General features: G+C 42.1%; 1 pseudogene; it reads left to right on the plus strand.

Moving 5' to 3' along the window:
• Nucleotides 1-6,356: 6,356 nt before the first annotated feature.
• Nucleotides 6,357-20,824, plus strand: part of LOC139472304 (sodium/glucose cotransporter 4-like) — a 31,794-nt pseudogene continuing 17,326 nt past the window's right edge.

The following is a 20,824-nucleotide window of genomic DNA, read 5'->3' on the forward strand; positions in this document are numbered from 1 at the left end:
ATATATATTCTATTTCTTTAGATGTGTAATTGTAATCCTTCGCATATATTTGATTAAAATATCACAAATATAAAATTAAATTATATATATTTAGATATAATTTTGAGATTATTTTTTCCACTCACAGAGTCAGTTATATTATTATAGTATTTAACAAATCTCTGCTTGTTGCGCGATGGCCATTTGTGGGAGTGTCTGCGGCGTGTTCTGACGTTGACGTACACGTCGATCGAGTTCATCCCAGAGGTGTTCGATTGGGTTGACATCTATAGATATCGACGGCCAGGGAAAGCCGTTGATGTTGGCATTATGAAGGTAGTCTACAGTGACACGAGCCGTGTGCGGTGTAGCGTTGTCCTGTTGAAACAGCTCCCTCTGTAATAGAGCAAAATTTACCATGTTTTGGCTTATTTTTACTAATAACTCAATCTGTGAGAGGCTATAATCATAAAAAAACAATAATGATTCAAATCTGCTATTTGTAAACCTATCACATAAATGATGAAAATAAGAACTCAATGTATACACTATCTTTTTAGGGGACTTTATTTAATTTTCTATATTTGTACAACAGAAAAGTGAATTTCGACCCCAAAACAGTATCTGCCACCAAAACATTTGACCACAACCATCATTTTCTAGTCTGTTGGATACAAAAACATAAGGAAAATCTAAATTTGCTTTGTTCTGCTCTGGGGGGAGGGTTATGTCGGCAGTTTGAGGGCCTGGCCACTACTCTATAGGGGAAACAACGATGTCTCATGTCACGTTTTCTGACGAGTCCAGACACACTGGGTTTTCTGGGTAGGCGTTATCAACGTAAGGCAACATGACGTATTTTGGGATGGTCCTGTAATGATATGGGTGAGTGAGTGAGTGAGTTGGGTTTAACGCCGCTTTTAACAGTATTCCAGTTATATCGCGGCGTGTCAGCTTAATGTGGGAGGAAAGCCCGAAGTGATGCAGGTCTCAGACGTTTACCACTTCGGTGAAACCCACGAGCACTGGTATGGTGCTGACAAACCTAGAAACTTAATCGGGGCGAACCGGGATTCGAACCCACAATCATAGGTTTCTGGCGTGTGTATGATATGGAGCGGGATCACTATGATTGCCAGGATGCCAATGCATATTGTTTATTGATGGGTCACTGGATAGTACTACCGAGACAAAATACTGGCGCCAATCGTTGTGCCATTTTTCAAGATGACAACGCTCGTGTTCACTGTGCACGTACGTAATTGACTCTCTCCAGCAGCAAAGGGACAGCCATGAGTCCTGACCTTTCCTCCACACAGAGCACGATCAGGAGATATGTACGCCACTAATGGTCTAAGCGGGTCAAAGGCTACACGCTACGTCAGCCGAACTGGGTGGTGGTGAGGTGATATGGGGTTTAACGTCGCATCCAAGATCATTGCCCTGATTCATAAATCTTGCTCACTCAGATACCATGCCGCAGTTTAACATGAATACCTCAGTCAGACACAGTATACTGACTCCAAGCCGAACAGTCCTTGTTTTACTCCGTTAATGCCGAGCGCTAAGCAGTGTAACAACAAGTACCATCTTTTAACGTCTTTTGGAATGACGCGGCCGGGAATTGAACCCCCGACCTTCCGCTCTCCGGGCGGACGCTTTACCATTAGACCATGGATGTGGTCTCGAACTGGGCTAGGGGCTTCAGATTGATTCGGACCATACCACGCCGTATACACGAGTATTTCACCAATCAATAGGGGAATGACCTATTATTCATCACCCCAAACGTTCATGTTTTTTACTACACACCCTGTCGTCTTTCTTGATTGTTTTCACCTTTACCAAGATGTTCAACGCCAACATGTTCTGTTGAATGTTATGTTACGACTTGTTCTTTCTTTTTCGTATCCATTACTGGGGGCATGGGTGGCACAGTCGTCTAAGGCGCTGCGATTCGCTGTGCCAGCCAGAAACCTATGATTGTGGGTTCGAATCCCGGTTCGCCCCGATTATATTTCTAAGTTTGTCAGCACCATACCCGTGCTCGTGGTTTTCACCGAAGTGGTAAACGTCTGAGATCTACATCACTTCGGGCTTTCCTCCCACATAAAGCTGACACGCCGTGATATAACTGGAATAATGTTAAAAGTCGGCGACTGGGCCGCTTTCTCACCCTACAGTATAAATACTTACAGCAATAAGTACAACAAAAAATAATCATACAATGGAATACAGATCTTGTACAACCCCACATTAATCGGAGGAAATAAACCTTGTTATAAACGATATTAAATATAGATGTACACGTTAAAGCGTCTCTACCAAGTACTCCACTAGATATTGAGAGGATAGTTTCGCTCTTAACTGGTCCTTCAAGTACTTGACGACGCGTCGTGCAGATGCAAGATCGGCCTCCAAGGACACACTGGTAGACGAGTATCGACTGTGGGTGATTGTAATCGCCCGTGCTTCACATAATCGAGTCCTTGTTAGGCAATATGGTGGGCTGGCTTTGCTCGTCATGCCGAATATTCGGATTCTATCAAAAAAATGGTACACTGTGTAGCTTGTAAAGACCACTTCTGAAACACTACATGAAGAACGAGACTTGGACATTTTGAGGATATTACTAGATAACCTGATGAGCTAGACATGTGAAACAAAGGATTTGTAATAAATAAACACATAAAAAAGAGCAATAATTGCACTTTAATATTTACATTAACATACATATTATGCATGACACATTGTGTTGATAAATTGTAGCCACCTTTCATGCAAAGCGTCATCATTGGTTTTCCATAAGTTGCACGCATGAACAGAGGGGCAAAAGAAAGTATACGGCTTTTGTTTTTTATTTAATTGAAACTTAAAAGAACTGTTAAATTTAATTAAGTCATTCAATTCTCATTCCTGCAACAGTTTGTAATCTGTGGCTAGGTAATCTTGTGGAAAAATATATTGGTTCAATGAAGATTGGGGTAAGAAATGAATTTGCAACCACGTGACCCCTACCAACTATGAAATGTTGCAAATTTGTGCCGAAAAAGCAGATATATGCGAAAGATTTCTTTTCAATTTTTTATGGGTTTGAATCCAATTACACATCTAAAGAAATAGAATATATATATATATATATATATATATATATATATATATATATATATATATATATATATATATATATATATATATATATTCTATTTCTTTAGATGTGTAATTGTAATCCTTCGCATATATTTGATTAAAATATCACAAATATAAAATTAAATTATATATATTTAGATATAATTTTGAGATTATTTTTTCCACTCACAGAGTCAGTTATATTATTATAGTATTTAACAAATCTCTGCTTGTTGCGCGATGGCCATTTGTGGGAGTGTCTGCGGCGTGTTCTGACGTTGACGTACACGTCGATCGAGTTCATCCCAGAGGTGTTCGATTGGGTTGACATCTATAGATATCGACGGCCAGGGAAAGCCGTTGATGTTGGCATTATGAAGGTAGTCTACAGTGACACGAGCCGTGTGCGGTGTAGCGTTGTCCTGTTGAAACAGCTCCCTCTGGCGGTCAATGATTAAAAGAAGGTGAGGTTGAAGAATTTGATTCATGTAGCGATCTGCTGTCAAATTTCTCTGAACCACAACCAAGTCAGATCTCGTGTTGTAGGATATTTCCGCTCACACCATGACACTACCTCCACCGAAATTGTGGAATTCACGTACACAATGTGAGGCAAAACGCTCATTTCGACTACGATAAACACGTTGTCTTCCATCTCGCCGGTGAAGAAGGATTCATGATTCGTGATTCATCGCTTAACCACACTCATCTCCAGTTTCTCAAATTTCAAGGCTGTAAGGTATGGCACCAACGCAAGCGTCGCTGTCAATGGATCTGTTGCAAAACAGAGACGATAACAAGTCTTCCTGGGTCGGATTCCAGCCTCGCAAAGATGGTTCCTGGACAGTCTTGTCCGATATCCTCCTCAAACCAGGGATGCGTCCTGCAGTCTCCGTAGCTGTGGCATTGCGATGACGTAGGTGGAACAGTCGAATGTAGCGATCCTGTGCAGGGGTGGTAACTCTTGGTCGGTCGGTTCTCGGACGGTCTGCAGTGGAATTGAACTGTGTGCATCGGTCACAAATGGCGGCAAATGGTGCTGTGGTGGACGTTGAAGTGGCGTGCAACAGAAGACTGTGATTCCCCTCTTTGGATACGCCCTAAGGCGATGTTCCGATCGGCAGGGCTGAGTCTCGGCATTTTCGAACTTGAAAAATGTTGACAATTGAATGACAAATTATTGGCTTGCCTTTTTATAGCCACTACCACGAGTTACGAATGCCATAACTTGCACGTGCATGTTGCTTTATTGTTTTCCTCCATAACATTTTTGAACATTTGTGAAAACAATGCCGTTTTAAGACATTGCAAATCGACAATGGCTGCGTTTTGACGCACCGTTTGTCGAATATCAGGCCAACAACATTTTCCAATAACATATATCCCAATTTATATACCCAATTTATATGCCGGATTTATTGTGTAGTCAGGTTCAATGAACTACATACTACCTGTGCGTTTCTTTTTTTGAAGAGTGTATCTGTAAATCAATTAATAAAAAAAAGACGTTACAAACATAACGCGCCGATGATGACAAGCGCATTCAACAGTTGGATCAACATCAACACCGAACCTTGTGTCTCGAATGGATGGTCATACCCCGCTGTGTCAATCACCCTTCTGCTGTAAGTAGAGACACAGCGTTTCTCTCAGACCGCCCCCCCCCCCCCCCCCCCCCCCCCCTCCTCTTATGTAGTGTCAAGTCGTACATATCTTTGGTGGCTCCTAGTCTGAACTAGTCTGAATTTGTCTACATGTTACGCCAAATGTAAGGCAATGTTTTAGGTGTGACCCTGCATTTTTAGGCTTAAGAACATATGGTATATCTGCCAAACTATACTGTGAGCTATGTTTCAAATACTAGGCAATAACAAACGGATAACTTGTTCATCAGGTCATTGGTTATGGATTATAATAGATCACCCAACAGATTGTTACTCATTTGGTGGAGACATAGGTAAGGTGATTTAACGCCGCGTCCAAGTTTATTGCACTTATGTAGCGACGTGCCGATTTTTAGTGCGAGCCCACTGAGATACCATGCCGCAGTTTTACATGAGTACCAACACTCAGACACAGTATACTGACTCCGAGCCGACCAGTCCTTGTTTTAGGTCCTTAATGACGAGCGCCAGACAGGGTAACAACAAAATAACGTATTTTGGTATGACGCGGCCGGGCGGACGCTCTTCCACTAGACCACGGAGGCGGTCAGTGTAGGCATAGACGTTGTTAGTAGTGATGAGTGAACTTGAGACATTTTTCTCCAAGTGAGTGAGTGAGTGAGTGAGTGAGTGGAGTGAGTGGAGTGAGTGAGTGAGTGAGTGAGTGAGGTGATGTGTTTGAACTTGAGACATTTTCTCTTAATGAGTGACTCTTAGATTTATTCCAGCAAAATCACGGCGAGGGACATCAGAAATAGACCCATGTTCAGAAACGAACCCGGGCCTTCTACGGTTCTTTTGAACCACTAGCCTATCACACCACCCCTTTCGCTGTGTAATTAGGGTAAAACATTAACATTATATTTACGCCCTTCATAGAGTTACCAGAAGAACAAGGAATGCCAAGTTTCTTGCGCCAAGTGCCCCTTTAAAGGTTAATGTGAGCTTCACCTGTTGTTGCACTCCATGCTGGCTGGGAAGATAGAGTGAGTGAGTTTGTTTTTAGAGCCGCTTCAAACAGTATTACATTACATCATGGACGTGACATGTTAATGTCAGAAGCAGGAAACTAGACGTTTACGTTTAGTGAGTGAGTATGGTTTTAACGCCGCGTAAATGCAATACTCCAACAATATCACGACGGGGGACACCAGAAATGGGCTTCACACATTGTAACCATGTGTGGAACTGAACTCGGGCCTTCGGGTGATGACGAGTGATCGCATTAACCACTAGGCTACCCGGCCGCCCCTCAAGGATCATAACGGTAACACATAGGGATTCGACCCATAACAGATTCATTGTTTATACGTTCAGGTATGGAATGTATGTCGATAAGGCACGAAATCAACTGCAATATATAACAACACATTGCTTAACAAAAAAACACATGAAGAAAAACTGTGTCAACGACATACTCAGTCATGTTTCCCCAGCCGATACAATATTCACCTAGCTGTATTCAATACAGAGTCAATATCTGCTTAAACAAGTGAGAACACGGGAGCTGGGGGATCTCCCTGCTGTACACCACACCTGATATTTGCGTCTGACCTGAGCAACGCTTCAGTGATCCTCTTTGCTACTGAATATTCATGAGACGGCAAAGAATGGCTGGCAGGTAGGTCAGAGCCAGTCTAGGAAGAGAGAGGTTTGAAGTTTACTTCTTGAAGGACGGACAGCCGAAATGGACGTGCAAAATACGTCACGTCTCCATTATGGGGGACATTTTGGTGATTGTCGCTTACTTCGTCATTGTTATTGGAGTCGGAATCCTCGTAAGTAGCGCCTTCTTCTCACGTGTAATTATTTAGAGCTTGTTTACCTGTGCAGTGAACGAGCTGGTGTCCGGTCTATGCGGATGACTAGCGTACAGGTTACCTTCATTGTTAAGCATACAGAACATTAACAGTTATTCAGCTTGCAATTACATGTATTTTGACAAGGAGGGCGTATTAATACTATAATCCGTCCCCTCCGTGAGCATTTTATTTATTTCAAAACGTCATTTTTAGTATCATATATAGATACCCAAATGTGTTAAGATGGATTGTTACTATACTTCCACTTATAACAACCAGTGCCTCTCTTGTGATGTATTTCACCGTCACGTCGTGAAATACTTGATGAACTGGCCACAACACTGTGCGTTCCGATGATCAGCCAAGCATTACGTGCGCGCCTACAATATCTTGTTCCCCAACTGGTTTTTTCACCGATCTGCTCAGTCAAGGCCCCACCCTACCCCAAACCATGAATTCGCACCCGACACCCCCCCCCCCCCCCCCCCCCCCCCTTCAATGCTCCTAAAGACCAACCATCCCGTTGACTCCACCCTACTTACCGACTATACAGGGTTTCATTGACTATATATAGTTTTTATTGTGCAAAGGTATGTTCAAGGTATGTCGTTGTGTAAAATTCTAAACCTATAGTGCGCGTTAAGTCTTGTTCGGCAACATTGCGACTACCTTACAAAGTGCGCTACACTCCCAGCCAAGTATTCCAAGTGCAGTTGGGGAGCGAGACCTCTAGTGATGTATTTGAAATATATGCTGTCGGAAGTTAAGCTGAGGTACTTCGTATTTCAAGCTTCGTCATGGTCTTGTGAAGACAATAACACTCCTTTTCTACGCAAATTCCCAACAATGACATCATACCTGTGTGTTGATTTACGTGCTCAGTGTAAACATTTGCAGGTCCTGCTGCTCGCACTCTGCAGTATGCTGTTTTAATCAACCCGTCTACTAGCTCGTAAATAATGGCGACATGTAGGATCAGATCTACCAACGGATGTTCTATTTTTGAGCGCGTGCGTGCAGAATTTCTGTCTGAAATTGTAATAAATAAGGTTTTAATCAGGGTTGAGGTGTAAATTGTAAGACGTGTGTTATTATCCAAACGTATTTAGGTGATTGCTCAACAAATAATAATAATAATGAAAACAACAACAATAATAATAATGACGATGATGATGATGATGATGATGATGATGATGATGATGATAATTTTAAAAACATCTTGTTAAATAAATAAAAGATATCGTACTTGTAGTTTTCCTGTACTATAATGAACCTGTCTCAGACACATTTACAAGCAAAGTTGTATGTGTCGCCTTGGTGACCCCTTGAACCCGTTGACTAAAGGTGACCGAGAGAATCTTTTGAGGCTTGCTACTGTATCATATAGTTGTCAGATGTTGGCGGAGATGGTAGTGCGGTAGCCTAGACTGACGAACAGGGTTTGATTCCCCGCGTGCCCACGTTATTATAGTTCGTTAGTGCAAATTCTTAAACACGTCACTTCCGGTTGTTCTTTTATTTCTCCTATATAATGAATACGCCTAATATATGCTCACGCTTTTCAATGTGTTTCCTAACGTGCCTTTTTGAATTTTGGAATTGAACTGGACAAAACGTTCTTGCGGTATTTGCTTTAAAATAAAGTTGATACATAGATATAAGTTTACACTTGACAATAAAAAAATATAAAAAATTTGCATGTCACGGCTGTTCATCTCGAATTTCTTTACGACAACATGCAGTTTGTAGAGTATGTACATGCATATATTGTGAGGCTTGGAATAAATAACCCAATCTCTCTCGCATACCAAGTGTTCATCGATATACTGATGATGTGCAACATACCAAACACGTTTAAGAACAGCAACCCATTGTACACACATTAAGAACACGAGACACATGGTACGCATGCTTCATGCATTCGAGGGCTGGTCAAAAAGTTCTAAGTCTAACAAACAAAACCAACAATTGTGAAAGTGTAATTGTATTTTTTAAAATAATCTCTCTGCTGTTCAATACACTTCTCATATCGATAGTGAAGCTTTTCAATTCCAGTCAGGAAGATGTTTTCTGAAGCTACCCTGAAAAACCCATTCACGGCAGCGTTGAGGTCATCGTTGTCCCTAACATTTAACATTCTGGTTTCCCCTTGCGTCATATGGTTGAAATATTCCTAACAGCGGTGTAAAACCTCACTCACTCAGGAAATGATCTCTGAAGCGGCTGGTGTCAAATGTACATGCCCACGCAGAATTATCTGTTTACAGAGTGCGTGAGTATGGTTTTACGCCGCTTTTAGCAACATACCAGCAATATCACGGCGAGGGACACCAGAAATGGGCGTCACGCATTGTACCTATGTCGGGATAACTGTTATAGAATCAGACATGGCTTTAGTGATCTACACGTGTACGTATCATGTCTGTCTGTCTGGCACGGGCAGGGCGAGTCCTAACACACAAAGGAGGTCCCTCTTCCGTCCCCGAAGAGCGAGTCCAGTCTCCACGCTCTTTGATAGTCAAATATGAAATGACCTTTTAAAAGCGTTAACCTGTCTTTGTGGTGCATATTGACTAATGGTTATATTACTAATGTATATTTACACAGCCTGTATCTGTGCACACATATACGGAAGTCCATTGGGGCCATGACATTTTGTTTTATCTTCTTGAAAATAAGTTGAAAATACAAGCTACTATTATGAAAATTGAAGTTTTTAAATTAAAAGTTATCTTGAAAACTATTTTAAACTATGTTGACTCAAGATCAAATGAATTCAGCAAATGGACTTCCATCTAACGAGGCAAGAGAGTTAATAGATTAGTCATCGGAACAGGAGTTAACTGACAAGTCAGCTAACTGTTGTCAGTTAACCCCCTTGCCTCTGGAAGATGAAGAACTTCCCAAGGTTTCGCTTTCTGGATCTGACACTGTTGCCAGAACCTGAATTTTAAGGATTAAATAATAGATTTTGTGCCCTAATGGGCCTCCGTACACATATGTAATTTAGGGTGATAAAAACTAGTCTTTAGCTAACCCGTGCTCCTAGACGCAACTGTTTACTTTTAGTGTTCCTGATAAACTCCGACGGAGATACCGTCTACTTCAAAAGAAACAGCTATATGAGATGGTTTGTCTCCGTGCAATGGAGTATTGCCCGGAGGCTAATAGTCAATTGTCGTAAACTGACAATACCATCATGAGGGGTAAAGGTCGGGGGCAGTGCGAGGCCATTAGGATGTCTTCTTGTGGGACGGAGGGGGAGGGCTAAGAGGGGGGGGGGGGGGGGGGGGGGGTGGGGGGGGGGCACGACTTGCTCGGTACATACTCCGACTGTTTCGGTTGCGTAATTTTCTTTCTTTGATGGACGGCTGTTGGGTCAGAAGATCGTGTGGGTGATGAACAAGTGGTGGGTGGGGTGCGGTGGTGGGGTGACGTGATGAACGAGTGGTGGGTGGGGTGCGGTGGCGGGGTGACGTGATGAACGAGTGGTGGGTGGGGTGCGCGCGGTGGCGGGGTGACGTGATGAACGAGTGGTGGGTGGGATGCGATGGCGGGGGTGACGTGATGAACGGGTGGTGGGTGGGGTGCGGTGGCGGGGTGACGTGATGAACGGGTGGTTGGTGGGGTGTGGTGGCGGGGTGACGTGATGAACGGGTGGTGGGTGGGGTGCGGTGGCGGGGTGACGTGATGAACGGGTGGTTGGTGGGGTGTGGTGGCGGGGTGACGTGATGAACGGGTGGTGGGTGGGGTGCGGTGGCGGGGTGACGTGATGAACGAATGGTGGGTGGTCCTACACATGGGTCCTGCTTTAGAGTTGGGCTGGTCAAGGGTTTTGTCACATGGGTTCCACATTGGTCCCAACAAATATTACCCATAATATATAGTTTTATATAGGTTATCAGGTGACGAGGTAAGATGTTGGTTGGGTCACGTTGAAAGGCATAAAACGGGTGACGCTGGATCTTGTCCGTTCTTTGAGTTTTTTCAAAGTCATGATGTTGTAACCTGTTCTTCTACATGATTTGGTTTGTTTGTTTGTTGTTTTACGCCGCACTCAGCAATATTCCAGCTATATGAAGGCGGTCTGTAAATATTCGAATCTGGACCAGACTATCCAGTGATTGACATCATGAACATCGATCCACGCAATTGGGATCGATGACATGCATCAACCAAGTCAGTGAGTCTGACCACCCGATCCCGTTAGTCGCCTCTTACGACAAGTGTAGTCGCCTTTTACGGCATTCATCGGTTGCTGAAGACCTATTCTACCCCGGATCTTCATAGGTACATGATATGGATCAGTGAAGGTTGATGGTACCTCAATTCCACCAGGGGCGTCTGTGTTCAGTCATAAACCAGTTAACTGATATCCTTGAGGATCAAGATACTTTTCTGAACTGAGTTAATTTCGAAGATAAATATGGCCATCCTGATATCACATTCCGACCAGTCCATTAACTTTGGAAATTTGAATCTAACCTTTGTTGATAGCTTTTAACTTAAACTTCAATAGGGTGGTATTGTTAATGACGGAAGCAGGCCTAGTGTGTTCTGAACAAAGGTGTGGATAGGCCATTTTGAGCTGACAGTTTCATTGCATATTTGTACTTCTATCCTAATCAGTGTATTTGTTTATTTGTTTGTTGTTGTTTGTTTGCAATATTCCTGCTATATGACGGCGGTCTGTGAATCATAAAGCATTTGACATCATGAGCATCGATCTTTACAAATGGGTACGATGACATGCATCTACCAAGTCAGCGAGCCTGACCACCAGATCCCGTTAGTCGCCTCTTACAAGCATGGCCTGCTGAAGTGGAGGGATTGAGTTGTTTGATAGTGTCATATCATTCTGCCATAGGCGATACCGTCAGAAACATAATCTGTACTTCAGGCGCCAGATATCCAAGTAATGTTTAACTCAAGGGGCAGTGGGATAGCAAAGTGGTTAAAGTGTTCGCTCGTCACGCCGAAAGGCCCGGGTTCGACATGGGTATAAAGTGTGAAGCCCATTTCTGGTGTCACCCGCCGTGATATTGCTAGAATATTACTAAAACCGGCATAAAACCATACTCACGTACTCAGTGTTAAACTACTCGTAACGCGGGTCGTAGACATTTAATGTTTTTCACATAAACTGTACTCACAGTGGTATGCACCATTGTTCATATCTAACTATAGTCCACAGCAGATTTCGGACGGGTATATATTTGTAAAATTAATGTTTGGAAAGTGAGAGTGAGAGAAAAAAACTAGTCTCTCCAGATTTCTCGAACTAACAACTGGATGTCTTAAACACACGCATGCACGCATGTACGCACGCACACACGCATGCACACAGACACACGCGCACAGAGCGATAGCGAGACCACCACCACACACACACACACACACACGCACGCACGCACGCGCACACACACACACACGCGAACACAGACATACACACGCACGGGCACACACACACACAGGGGCACACCACCACTCTTTGAACAAAGAAAGGTCACTGGCCTTCATTCTTTGACCCAATTCTTCTTTCCTTTATGCGCTGTCATCTACGTGCTCTACCCGTGTTCACGTGTCCAGCCATCCGTGATCACGCACCCCTATAAAGAAAATACCCGGTATTGAATGAACATTGATACATGGCAGTCAACAACTCAAACAAGCAGCCATCGTCAACAAAGTCATGTAGCTGTGGCTGCTTAAGATATTTCATTCAAATTGTCAACCCAATATCTAGGTTAGGCTTGAAACCAGAAGCTGTGTTCACGGGCATGGTCGGGTAGGTTTAAAGCTATGATGTACACAACACTGAACTCCCCGAGGATGTCAGTCGTCTATTGTAAATACCCCTTCCTAAATCATTGCAGTATGTCAACGCTGAAGTCATGTTCAAACGTTTGGGGACTTTGATACGGGTTATATGAGACCTTCGTCTAAAGTCTCCACAAATCATATAACTTAACATTATCACAAATCATCCGTTCATGCTGTCAGCATGAATGGAATATCTATATAATAATATTATGTATATATATATATATATATATATATATATATATATATAGAGAGAGAGAGAGAGAGAGAGAGAGAGAGAGAGAGAGAGAGGCACAGAGACAGAGACAGAGACACAGAGAGTGTCCGATATAACGAACTCATTTTTTAGTCCCGGCCATTTGTTGTATATATGCTGTATATATGCTTATAACGAACTACGGTTATTACGAACTAAAATTAGTGGTCCCTTTGAGTCCTTATAACCGTAGTTTACGTTGGTTATGGGGTAAAAAATAGTAAATACATAAGTACAATAATTCTGAACGAAATATTAAACCCCAGTGCACCTCATTTCTTACAGAGGTAGAAACAAACACAGAAATACTTTTGTTTCGATATGTTTCAATAGCCAGGAATCAGAATGAAGTGGACTTTGATACAACTTGTTTACTCTTTGCTAGTAACTGCCACAAGCAGCGACATAAACATATCAAACCTACGACGTTTCGTCAGCCAGCCTTGTTATGCTGTAACGTCAACCGCTCCAGTACGCTCTAAAGATGAACACGGATGCCCTGTCACGTTGCCATTCCTGCTGTTACTAATTAGAGATGCTAATTTCAGTTGTCGTCATTGACATACGTGACCGCCGTTGTACGATCTTTCCGTGATGAGGTGAGGTTAAATGGGGTTAAGATCGCGTTTAAGGTTATTGCACTTATATAGCGACGTGCATGTGCGTGAGTGTGTGTGTGTGTGTGTGTGTGTGTGTGTGTGTGTGTGTGTGTGTGTGTTTAACGCCGCTTTTAACAGTATTCCAGTTATATCACGGCGTGTCAGCTTAATGTGGGAGGAAAGCCCGAATTGATGCAGGTCTCAGACGTTTACCACTTTTGTGAAACCCTCGAGCACGGGTATGGTGCTGATAAACCTAGAAACATAATCGGGGCGAACCGGGATTCGAACCCACAATCATAGGAGAAGACGACTGGGCCACCCGCGCCCCCGAATATATTTATAATTATATATATACATATTTATAATTATCAGAACAATGTTAAGGAAGAGAATTTATGGATGTCAACTTCATTATTAGGAACAACGTTTCGGAGTATATACTGAATCCTTCATCAGGTGAAAATAATGTTGTTTAAATATTTTAGTTGCTAAGGTTCTGAATGGTAGCCATTGCTTACACAGGTTGAACAACTTAAGTCCGATGTTTCATCATTGAATTGGACAGTGAAACCAGAGACCATATTATATGGTCTCTGGTGAAACACCCAGGCGAGGATAAAACATGGAATCCCAGTGGTCTAACCAATACATAAATCTTCCTTTATTGGAGACGCTGCATGCTCTGAAAGCTTCCTGTCAGTTAGCGTTCCGGAACACTGAGTTCTAACAATGGTAAACATATGTCCACTAATGTCCACTTAAAGCGTTCTCACGTCTAAAGGCAACAACGCCGCTAGATGTCGTCCAGAAAGACAGGTTACTATGGTTGCAGCATAATTATATGCTGCTGAAGGATGGCGATTAATTAGGGGAACCGCTGAGTGTGTATAACTTACACCGTGAGGTATACTCATATAAGAATGTACCGCCGCTTCGATCTTAACGCGGGGGCACGGGTGGCCCAGTCGTCTTAGGCGCCGCAATTCGCTATGCAAAGTTGCGTCCCTTTATCACACCAGAAACTTATAATTGTGGGTTCAAATCCCAGTTCGTCCTGATTATGTTTCTAGGTTTGTCAGCACCATACCCGTGCTCGTTGGCTTTAGCAAAGTGGTAAACGTCTGAGACCTGCATCACTTTGGGCTTTCCTCCTACATTAAGCCGACATACCGTGATATAACTGGAATACTGTTAAAAGTGGCGTTAGACCACCTTACTCACTTAGACAACTGAGCTTATCGTTACCCCGACATGGACCATAACGCTATCCCTAATATATATTTTCATATGCCGTGTGTTTCATCTTCTGATACAGATTTAGGATTACGTTATTGCATGAAACTTTTTATGAGAATATATAAATATTGTTCTTTTCTTCTTTAACATATATTGCATATTTCGTCCACGTTATCAAAACTTCAGTGTGCAATACACAGACTCGCATTCGATCGAGGGACGGGGTTAGCCTAGTGGTTCAAGCATTGGTAGGTCACGCCTAAGACCCGGGTTCGATTCTCCACATCGGTACAATGTGTGAAGTCCATTTCTGGCGTCCCCGTTATGATGCCAAAAGCGGCGTAAAACCAGTCACACTCACTCAGTCACTCACTCAATCACTCAATCACTCACTCACTCTCTTACTCACTTACGTGCATGCACGTCGCTATATAAGTACAATTATCTTGGATGCGACGTTGAAGACCATTTCACCTTCAACTCATCTGCAAGGCATTTATTCAGCGAAACGCTTTTCAAGAACGTTAAGTCCAAAAAGACGTTCATTAAGAGAACGAAATGCTCTTCAACGCTACAAAACGTTTTAGCCTGTTGACAGGAAGACTGATACTACACTCTTCAAAACAAGAAACGCACAGGCAGTATGTAGTTCATTGAACATGACTACACAACAAATCCGGCATAAAAATTGGATATATGTTATTGGAAAATGTTGGTGGCCTGATATTCGACAAAGAGTGCGTTAAACGCAGCCATTGTTGATTTGCAATGTCTTAAATGGCATTGTTTTCACACTTGTTCAAAAATGTCATGGAGGAAAACAGTAAAGCAAAATGCACGTGCAAGTTATGGCATTCGTAACTCGTGGCAGTGGATATAAAAAGGCAAGCCTGAGCCAGTAATTTGTCATTCAATTGTCAACATTTTTCAAGTTCGAAAATGCCGAGACTCAGCCCTGCCGATCGGAACATCGCCTTGGGGCGTATCCAAAGAGGTGAATCACAGTCTTCTGTTGCACGCCACTTCAACGTCCACCACAGCACCATATGCCGCCTCTGGGACCGATACACACAGTTCAATTCCACTGCAGACCGTCCGAGAACCGGCCGACCAAGAGTTACCACCCCTGCACAGGATCGCTACATTCGACTGTTCCACCTACGTCATCGCAATGCCACAGCTACGGAGACTGCAGGACGCATCCCTGTTTTGAAGAGGATATCGGATCAGACTGTCAGGAACCATCTTTGCGAGGCTGGAATCCGACCAAGAAGACCAGTTATCGTCCCTGTTTTGCAACAGATCCATCGACAGCGACGCTTGCGTTGGTGCCATCTTACCTTGGAATTTGAGAAACTGTAGGCGAGTGTGGTTTAGCGATGAATCACGATTTCTTCTTCACCGGTGAGTTGGAAGACAATGTGTTTATCGTAGTCGAAATGAGTGTTTTGCCCCACATTGTGCACGTGAATTTGACAATTTCGGTGGAGGTATGGTGTGAGGGGCCATATACTACACCACGCGATATGACTTGGTTGTGGTTCAGAGAAATTTGACAGCAGATAGCTACATGAATCAAATTTTTCAACCTCACCTTCTTCCAATCATTCATAGCCAGGGGGAGCTGTTTAACGGGTCAACGCTCCACCGCACACGGCTCGTATCACGGTAGAATAACTTCATAATGCCAACATCAACGCCTTGCCCTGGCCATCCAGATCTCCAGATCTTAACCCAGTCGAACATCTCTGGGATGAATTCGATCGACGTGTCTGTCAACGTCAGAACACGCCGCAGAAACTCCCACAACTGGCCAACGCGCTACAAACAAAATTCCGCAGGACAGAATTCGTAAACTTATCCAGTCAGTGCCGACGAGATGCAGAGCCGTGATTGCTGCCCGGGGCGGTCACACGAGATAGTGAGTTCAGCGCAACCTTGTGGCCTTATGTGACATGACAATGAACAGTTTTCAATGCCTTTGTACAACGACAACATGTGACTATCGAGCTCCTAAAAAATCATATTTGTATCTATGATATTAAATTAAATATATCGACTTTTATAGGTACAATAAATTTACTAAAAATCTACCTGTGCGTTTCTTTTTGTGAAGAGTGTATGTTGCACTGTACATACTGAAAATCCCAATACTGCACACGACTTCACATCCTCGTCAAGTCCTTTCAAGCCCAATATATCTACAAATACAAAGGAATTCACGGCTCACATAAAAACAACAAACGACACACTTGTCTCCGTCGACGTTGTAGACATTGTCAGCAGGATAAAGTTGCATGTAGTTATTGGGGCAGAGAGATGTTCAGGTGAAGGTCATATTTATTCAATGACAGCGTGTTATTTTTACCGTTAATATCAATAGCATTTTTTTGACGACCCTTCAAAGACAGTAATGCCTGAACTTGAACAGGTTTTAGAGCTCTCGAACGCGAAGCTCTGACATGGTGCCTGATGGGTTAATGTAAGACTGACATTCGTATGTATGACTGATAGCCTGATGTAGGATTGGCAGTCGTATGTAGGACTGATAGCCTCAGTGACTGGATAAATAGCCTCACAGAGGACCGATGGCCTCTATTAGAATAAAGAAACTAAAATGGGCAAGCAGATAGCAACGATGCTAATGCAGTCAAAAACTCTTATGTCGAGGGTGAAGGGACCTTCGTAAATGCCTCGAGTTAGCCAAGGTTCGACACAACCGAAAATGGTGAACATAGAAGGGACTAACAATAAATTCGAAATAACCGTAAGTTCGACACAACGGATATTGACTGTACATTAATGTACGTATAAGAAACTGGTGACAAGTATAGTGGTTGTCTTGCCACTACTAGCACCAGGTGTTAAGTTTCCTGGTTGTCTAGCCACTAGCACCAGGTGTCAAGAATCCTGGTTGTCTTGCCACTAGCACCAGGTTTTAAGTATCCTCGTTGTCTAGCCACTAGCACCGAACTGGTACCTCTAAGCCCTGTCCCCAGCTCCATACCGCCATACTGGCCCACTGGTGTCGATGTATTCTAGACAGGGATGTAAAAGCCTCACGCCGAAAATAAACGAACAGGGTCAATCACAAATACATATGCCGAACGAAGCGTAGACGCCTCGGAGAATTACTGAAGTCACTGCAGGTGAACGCGAGAGTGATTTACCTGTAGTGTCAGGTTTCAGAGACCCATGAGTCACACTATGTGAATTATACCTTGGCCATATGACACGGCAAGCCCATGTGCCCGATCTGGGTTGATGATATTACCTGTGTGTTGAGCTGTTGACGTTTTGTGTAACTCACATGTAGAGATATTTACTTATATGAAAGTCAACCGTACGTGGCCGGATATAATGTGGGAAATTAATGTGGCTGGGGACTTGTAAATGTCAACTGAGCTTACTTGACTGGGGAGTTGTGTAAGGATAGTGATATGGTTGGCTGGAGTGTTGTGTGTTATAGGGAAATGGCTGACTGTAGAGTTGTGTGTTATAGCGAGCTGGATGTCTAGATGGTTGTGTATTATAGCAAAACGTTGTTTGAAAGAGTTGGGCTTTATAGCGAGATGGTGAATTGGATTACGTCAACAATGATGAATTGCATCACGTCATCAATAGTGAATTACATTACGTCAACAATGATGAATTGCATTACGTCATCAATAGTGAATTACATTACGTCATCAATGGTGAATTGCATTACGTCAACAATGATGAATTGCATTACGTCAACAATGATGAATTGCATTACATCAACAATGATGAATTGCATTACGTCAACAATGGTGAATTGCATTACATCAACAATGATGCATTGCATTACGTCATAAATGGTTAATTGAATTACGTCAACAATGATGAATTGCATTACGTCAACAGATGTGAATTGCATTACGTCATCAATGATTAATTGCATTACGTCAACAATGGTGAATTGCATTACGTCTTCAATGATTAATTGCATTACGTCATCAATGATCAATGGCATTACGTCAACAATGGTGAATTGCATTACGTCAACAATGGTGAATTGCATTACGTCATAAATGGTTAATTGAATTACGTCAACAATGATGAATTGCATTACGTCAACAATTGTGAATTGCATTACATCATCAATGATAAATTGCATTACGTCAACAATGGCGAATTGCATTACATCAACAGTGATGAATTGCGTTACGACAACAATGTTGAATTTCATTACGTCAACAATGATGAATTGCATTACGTCAACAATGATGAATTGCATTACATCAACAATGATGAATTGCATTACGTCAACAATGGTGAATTGCATTACATCAACAAGGATGCATTGCATTACGTCATAAATGGTTAATTGAATTACGTCAACAATGATGAATTGCATTACGTCAACAGATGTGAATTGCATTACGTCATCAATGATTAATTGCATTACGTCAACAATGGTGAATTGCATTACGTCTTCAATGATTAATTGCATTACGTCATCAATGATCAATGGCATTACGTCAACAATGGTGAATTGCATTACGTCAACAATGGTGAATTGCATTACGTCATAAATGGTTAATTGAATTACGTCAACAATGATGAATTGCATTACGTCAACAATTGTGAATTGCATTACATCATCAATGATTAATTGCATTACGTCAACAATGGCGAATTGCATTACATCATCAATGGTGAATTGAATTACGTCATCAATGGTGAATTGCATTACGTCATCAATGGTGAATTGCTTTACGTCAACAATGGTGAATTGCATTACGTCATCAATGGTGAATTGCATTACGTCAACAATGATGAATTGCATTACGTGAACAATGATGAATTGCATTACGTCAACAATGATGAATTGCTTTACGTCAACAATGGTGAATTGCTTTACGTCAACAATGGTGAATTGCATCACATCAACAATGGTGAATTGCATAACGTCATCAATGGTGAATTGCATTACGTCATCAATGATGAAATTGTATTACGTCAACAAAGATCTGATCTGATAGAAGTTGTCAGTCGAATTGCTTGCGAACAAATATCAGTTTATATTGCCAACGACTAAACTCAACAATTTCTTGTCAAAAAATGCTCTCAAATTCAGTAACCGGTTACTGTAGAAATCCATCACAATATGCATGAATAATCTATGTCAAAAACATATACATAACTGCTACATTGCGACGTATTTAATGATGACAGATCGGGAAATGATAGGTGATATTGTCAACGCAAATGTCCTCCATTCCTCGCAGGTGTATCGGGAATGCATTCCTGACAAGAAGTCATTTGATGATAGCTGTAAAAATTCCAAGTCCAAAATCAATAGAAATGTAGACTAATTTTTGTAAGCCACGTAAACAGTTTATTAAAGGGACACTGGACAGTTACTATAGGCAAGTTGCATGAAGCTACTATAAGGTAACTGCATACTATAAACTAGCTAAAAGATTATTATGGATGCCTGCCTATGTTATTGTTCATGGTCTGGTTCAGTTATTTATACTTTCATATTTTATTATTTTGAGTGCATCGTATGGATATGAAAAGAAATCGTTTTTTGCTTCGAAAGAATTTTCAGTTGTAACTATATGTCGTCACACAAGTTGTATTTCAATTTCAGTAATGCATAGTTGTTGTATATCAACAGAGACCATTGAAACATGAAAGGAGTGTTGACTGGGTGGTGTATGTAAAATGGTGTGACATAATACACGCTGGCACCATAAATATAGGGGATCACGTGGTCTCACCTTCGTCTGTTATACTCACGTGAATTTGCATGTTGCTTTGTTGCACTTTTGAATTACTTTCTAAATGCTCTGTCAAATGTTTCAATCTTGAAATTGCAACGTTTCTTGCATATGGTGTTCTGCCTGTCGGTCCAAACGCGAGGTATGGTTCACTTTTTCCGTTCCCGATCCCGAGGAGGAAACCTGATATAAATTACAAAATCACATATTTTGTGACCGTAAACTATAATTCAAAACAAGCACTAGGGCTGGGACGAGTCCAAATTTACTACGCGGGTACCCACCTCCCTATTACCCGACCCTACCCCGGTATCCACTGTAGGTCTCAGGAGATGTCTCGAAATGTCCGATTGGGAACATTTTTGGCATAGCCCTGGCAAAACGTATTTAGATACATGTATTCAACAATCTGGTCATTCATACACTGAAGTTGAATTAAGTTAACCATATGAAAAATCAGAAGGAATGGGTGCATAGTCAGAAAGAAATGCGAACATTAGTGACTTTAGTGTAACCATATATAATTATTTTCACTAAACAATATATGGCACAGCCCTAGTTAGCACCAATATTCGAATTCTTG

Source organism: Haliotis cracherodii, unplaced genomic scaffold (genome assembly GCF_022045235.1).
Source record: "Haliotis cracherodii isolate W230 unplaced genomic scaffold, xgHalCrac1.p SCAF_24, whole genome shotgun sequence".
NCBI classification, from domain to species: Eukaryota; Metazoa; Mollusca; class Gastropoda; order Lepetellida; family Haliotidae; genus Haliotis; species Haliotis cracherodii.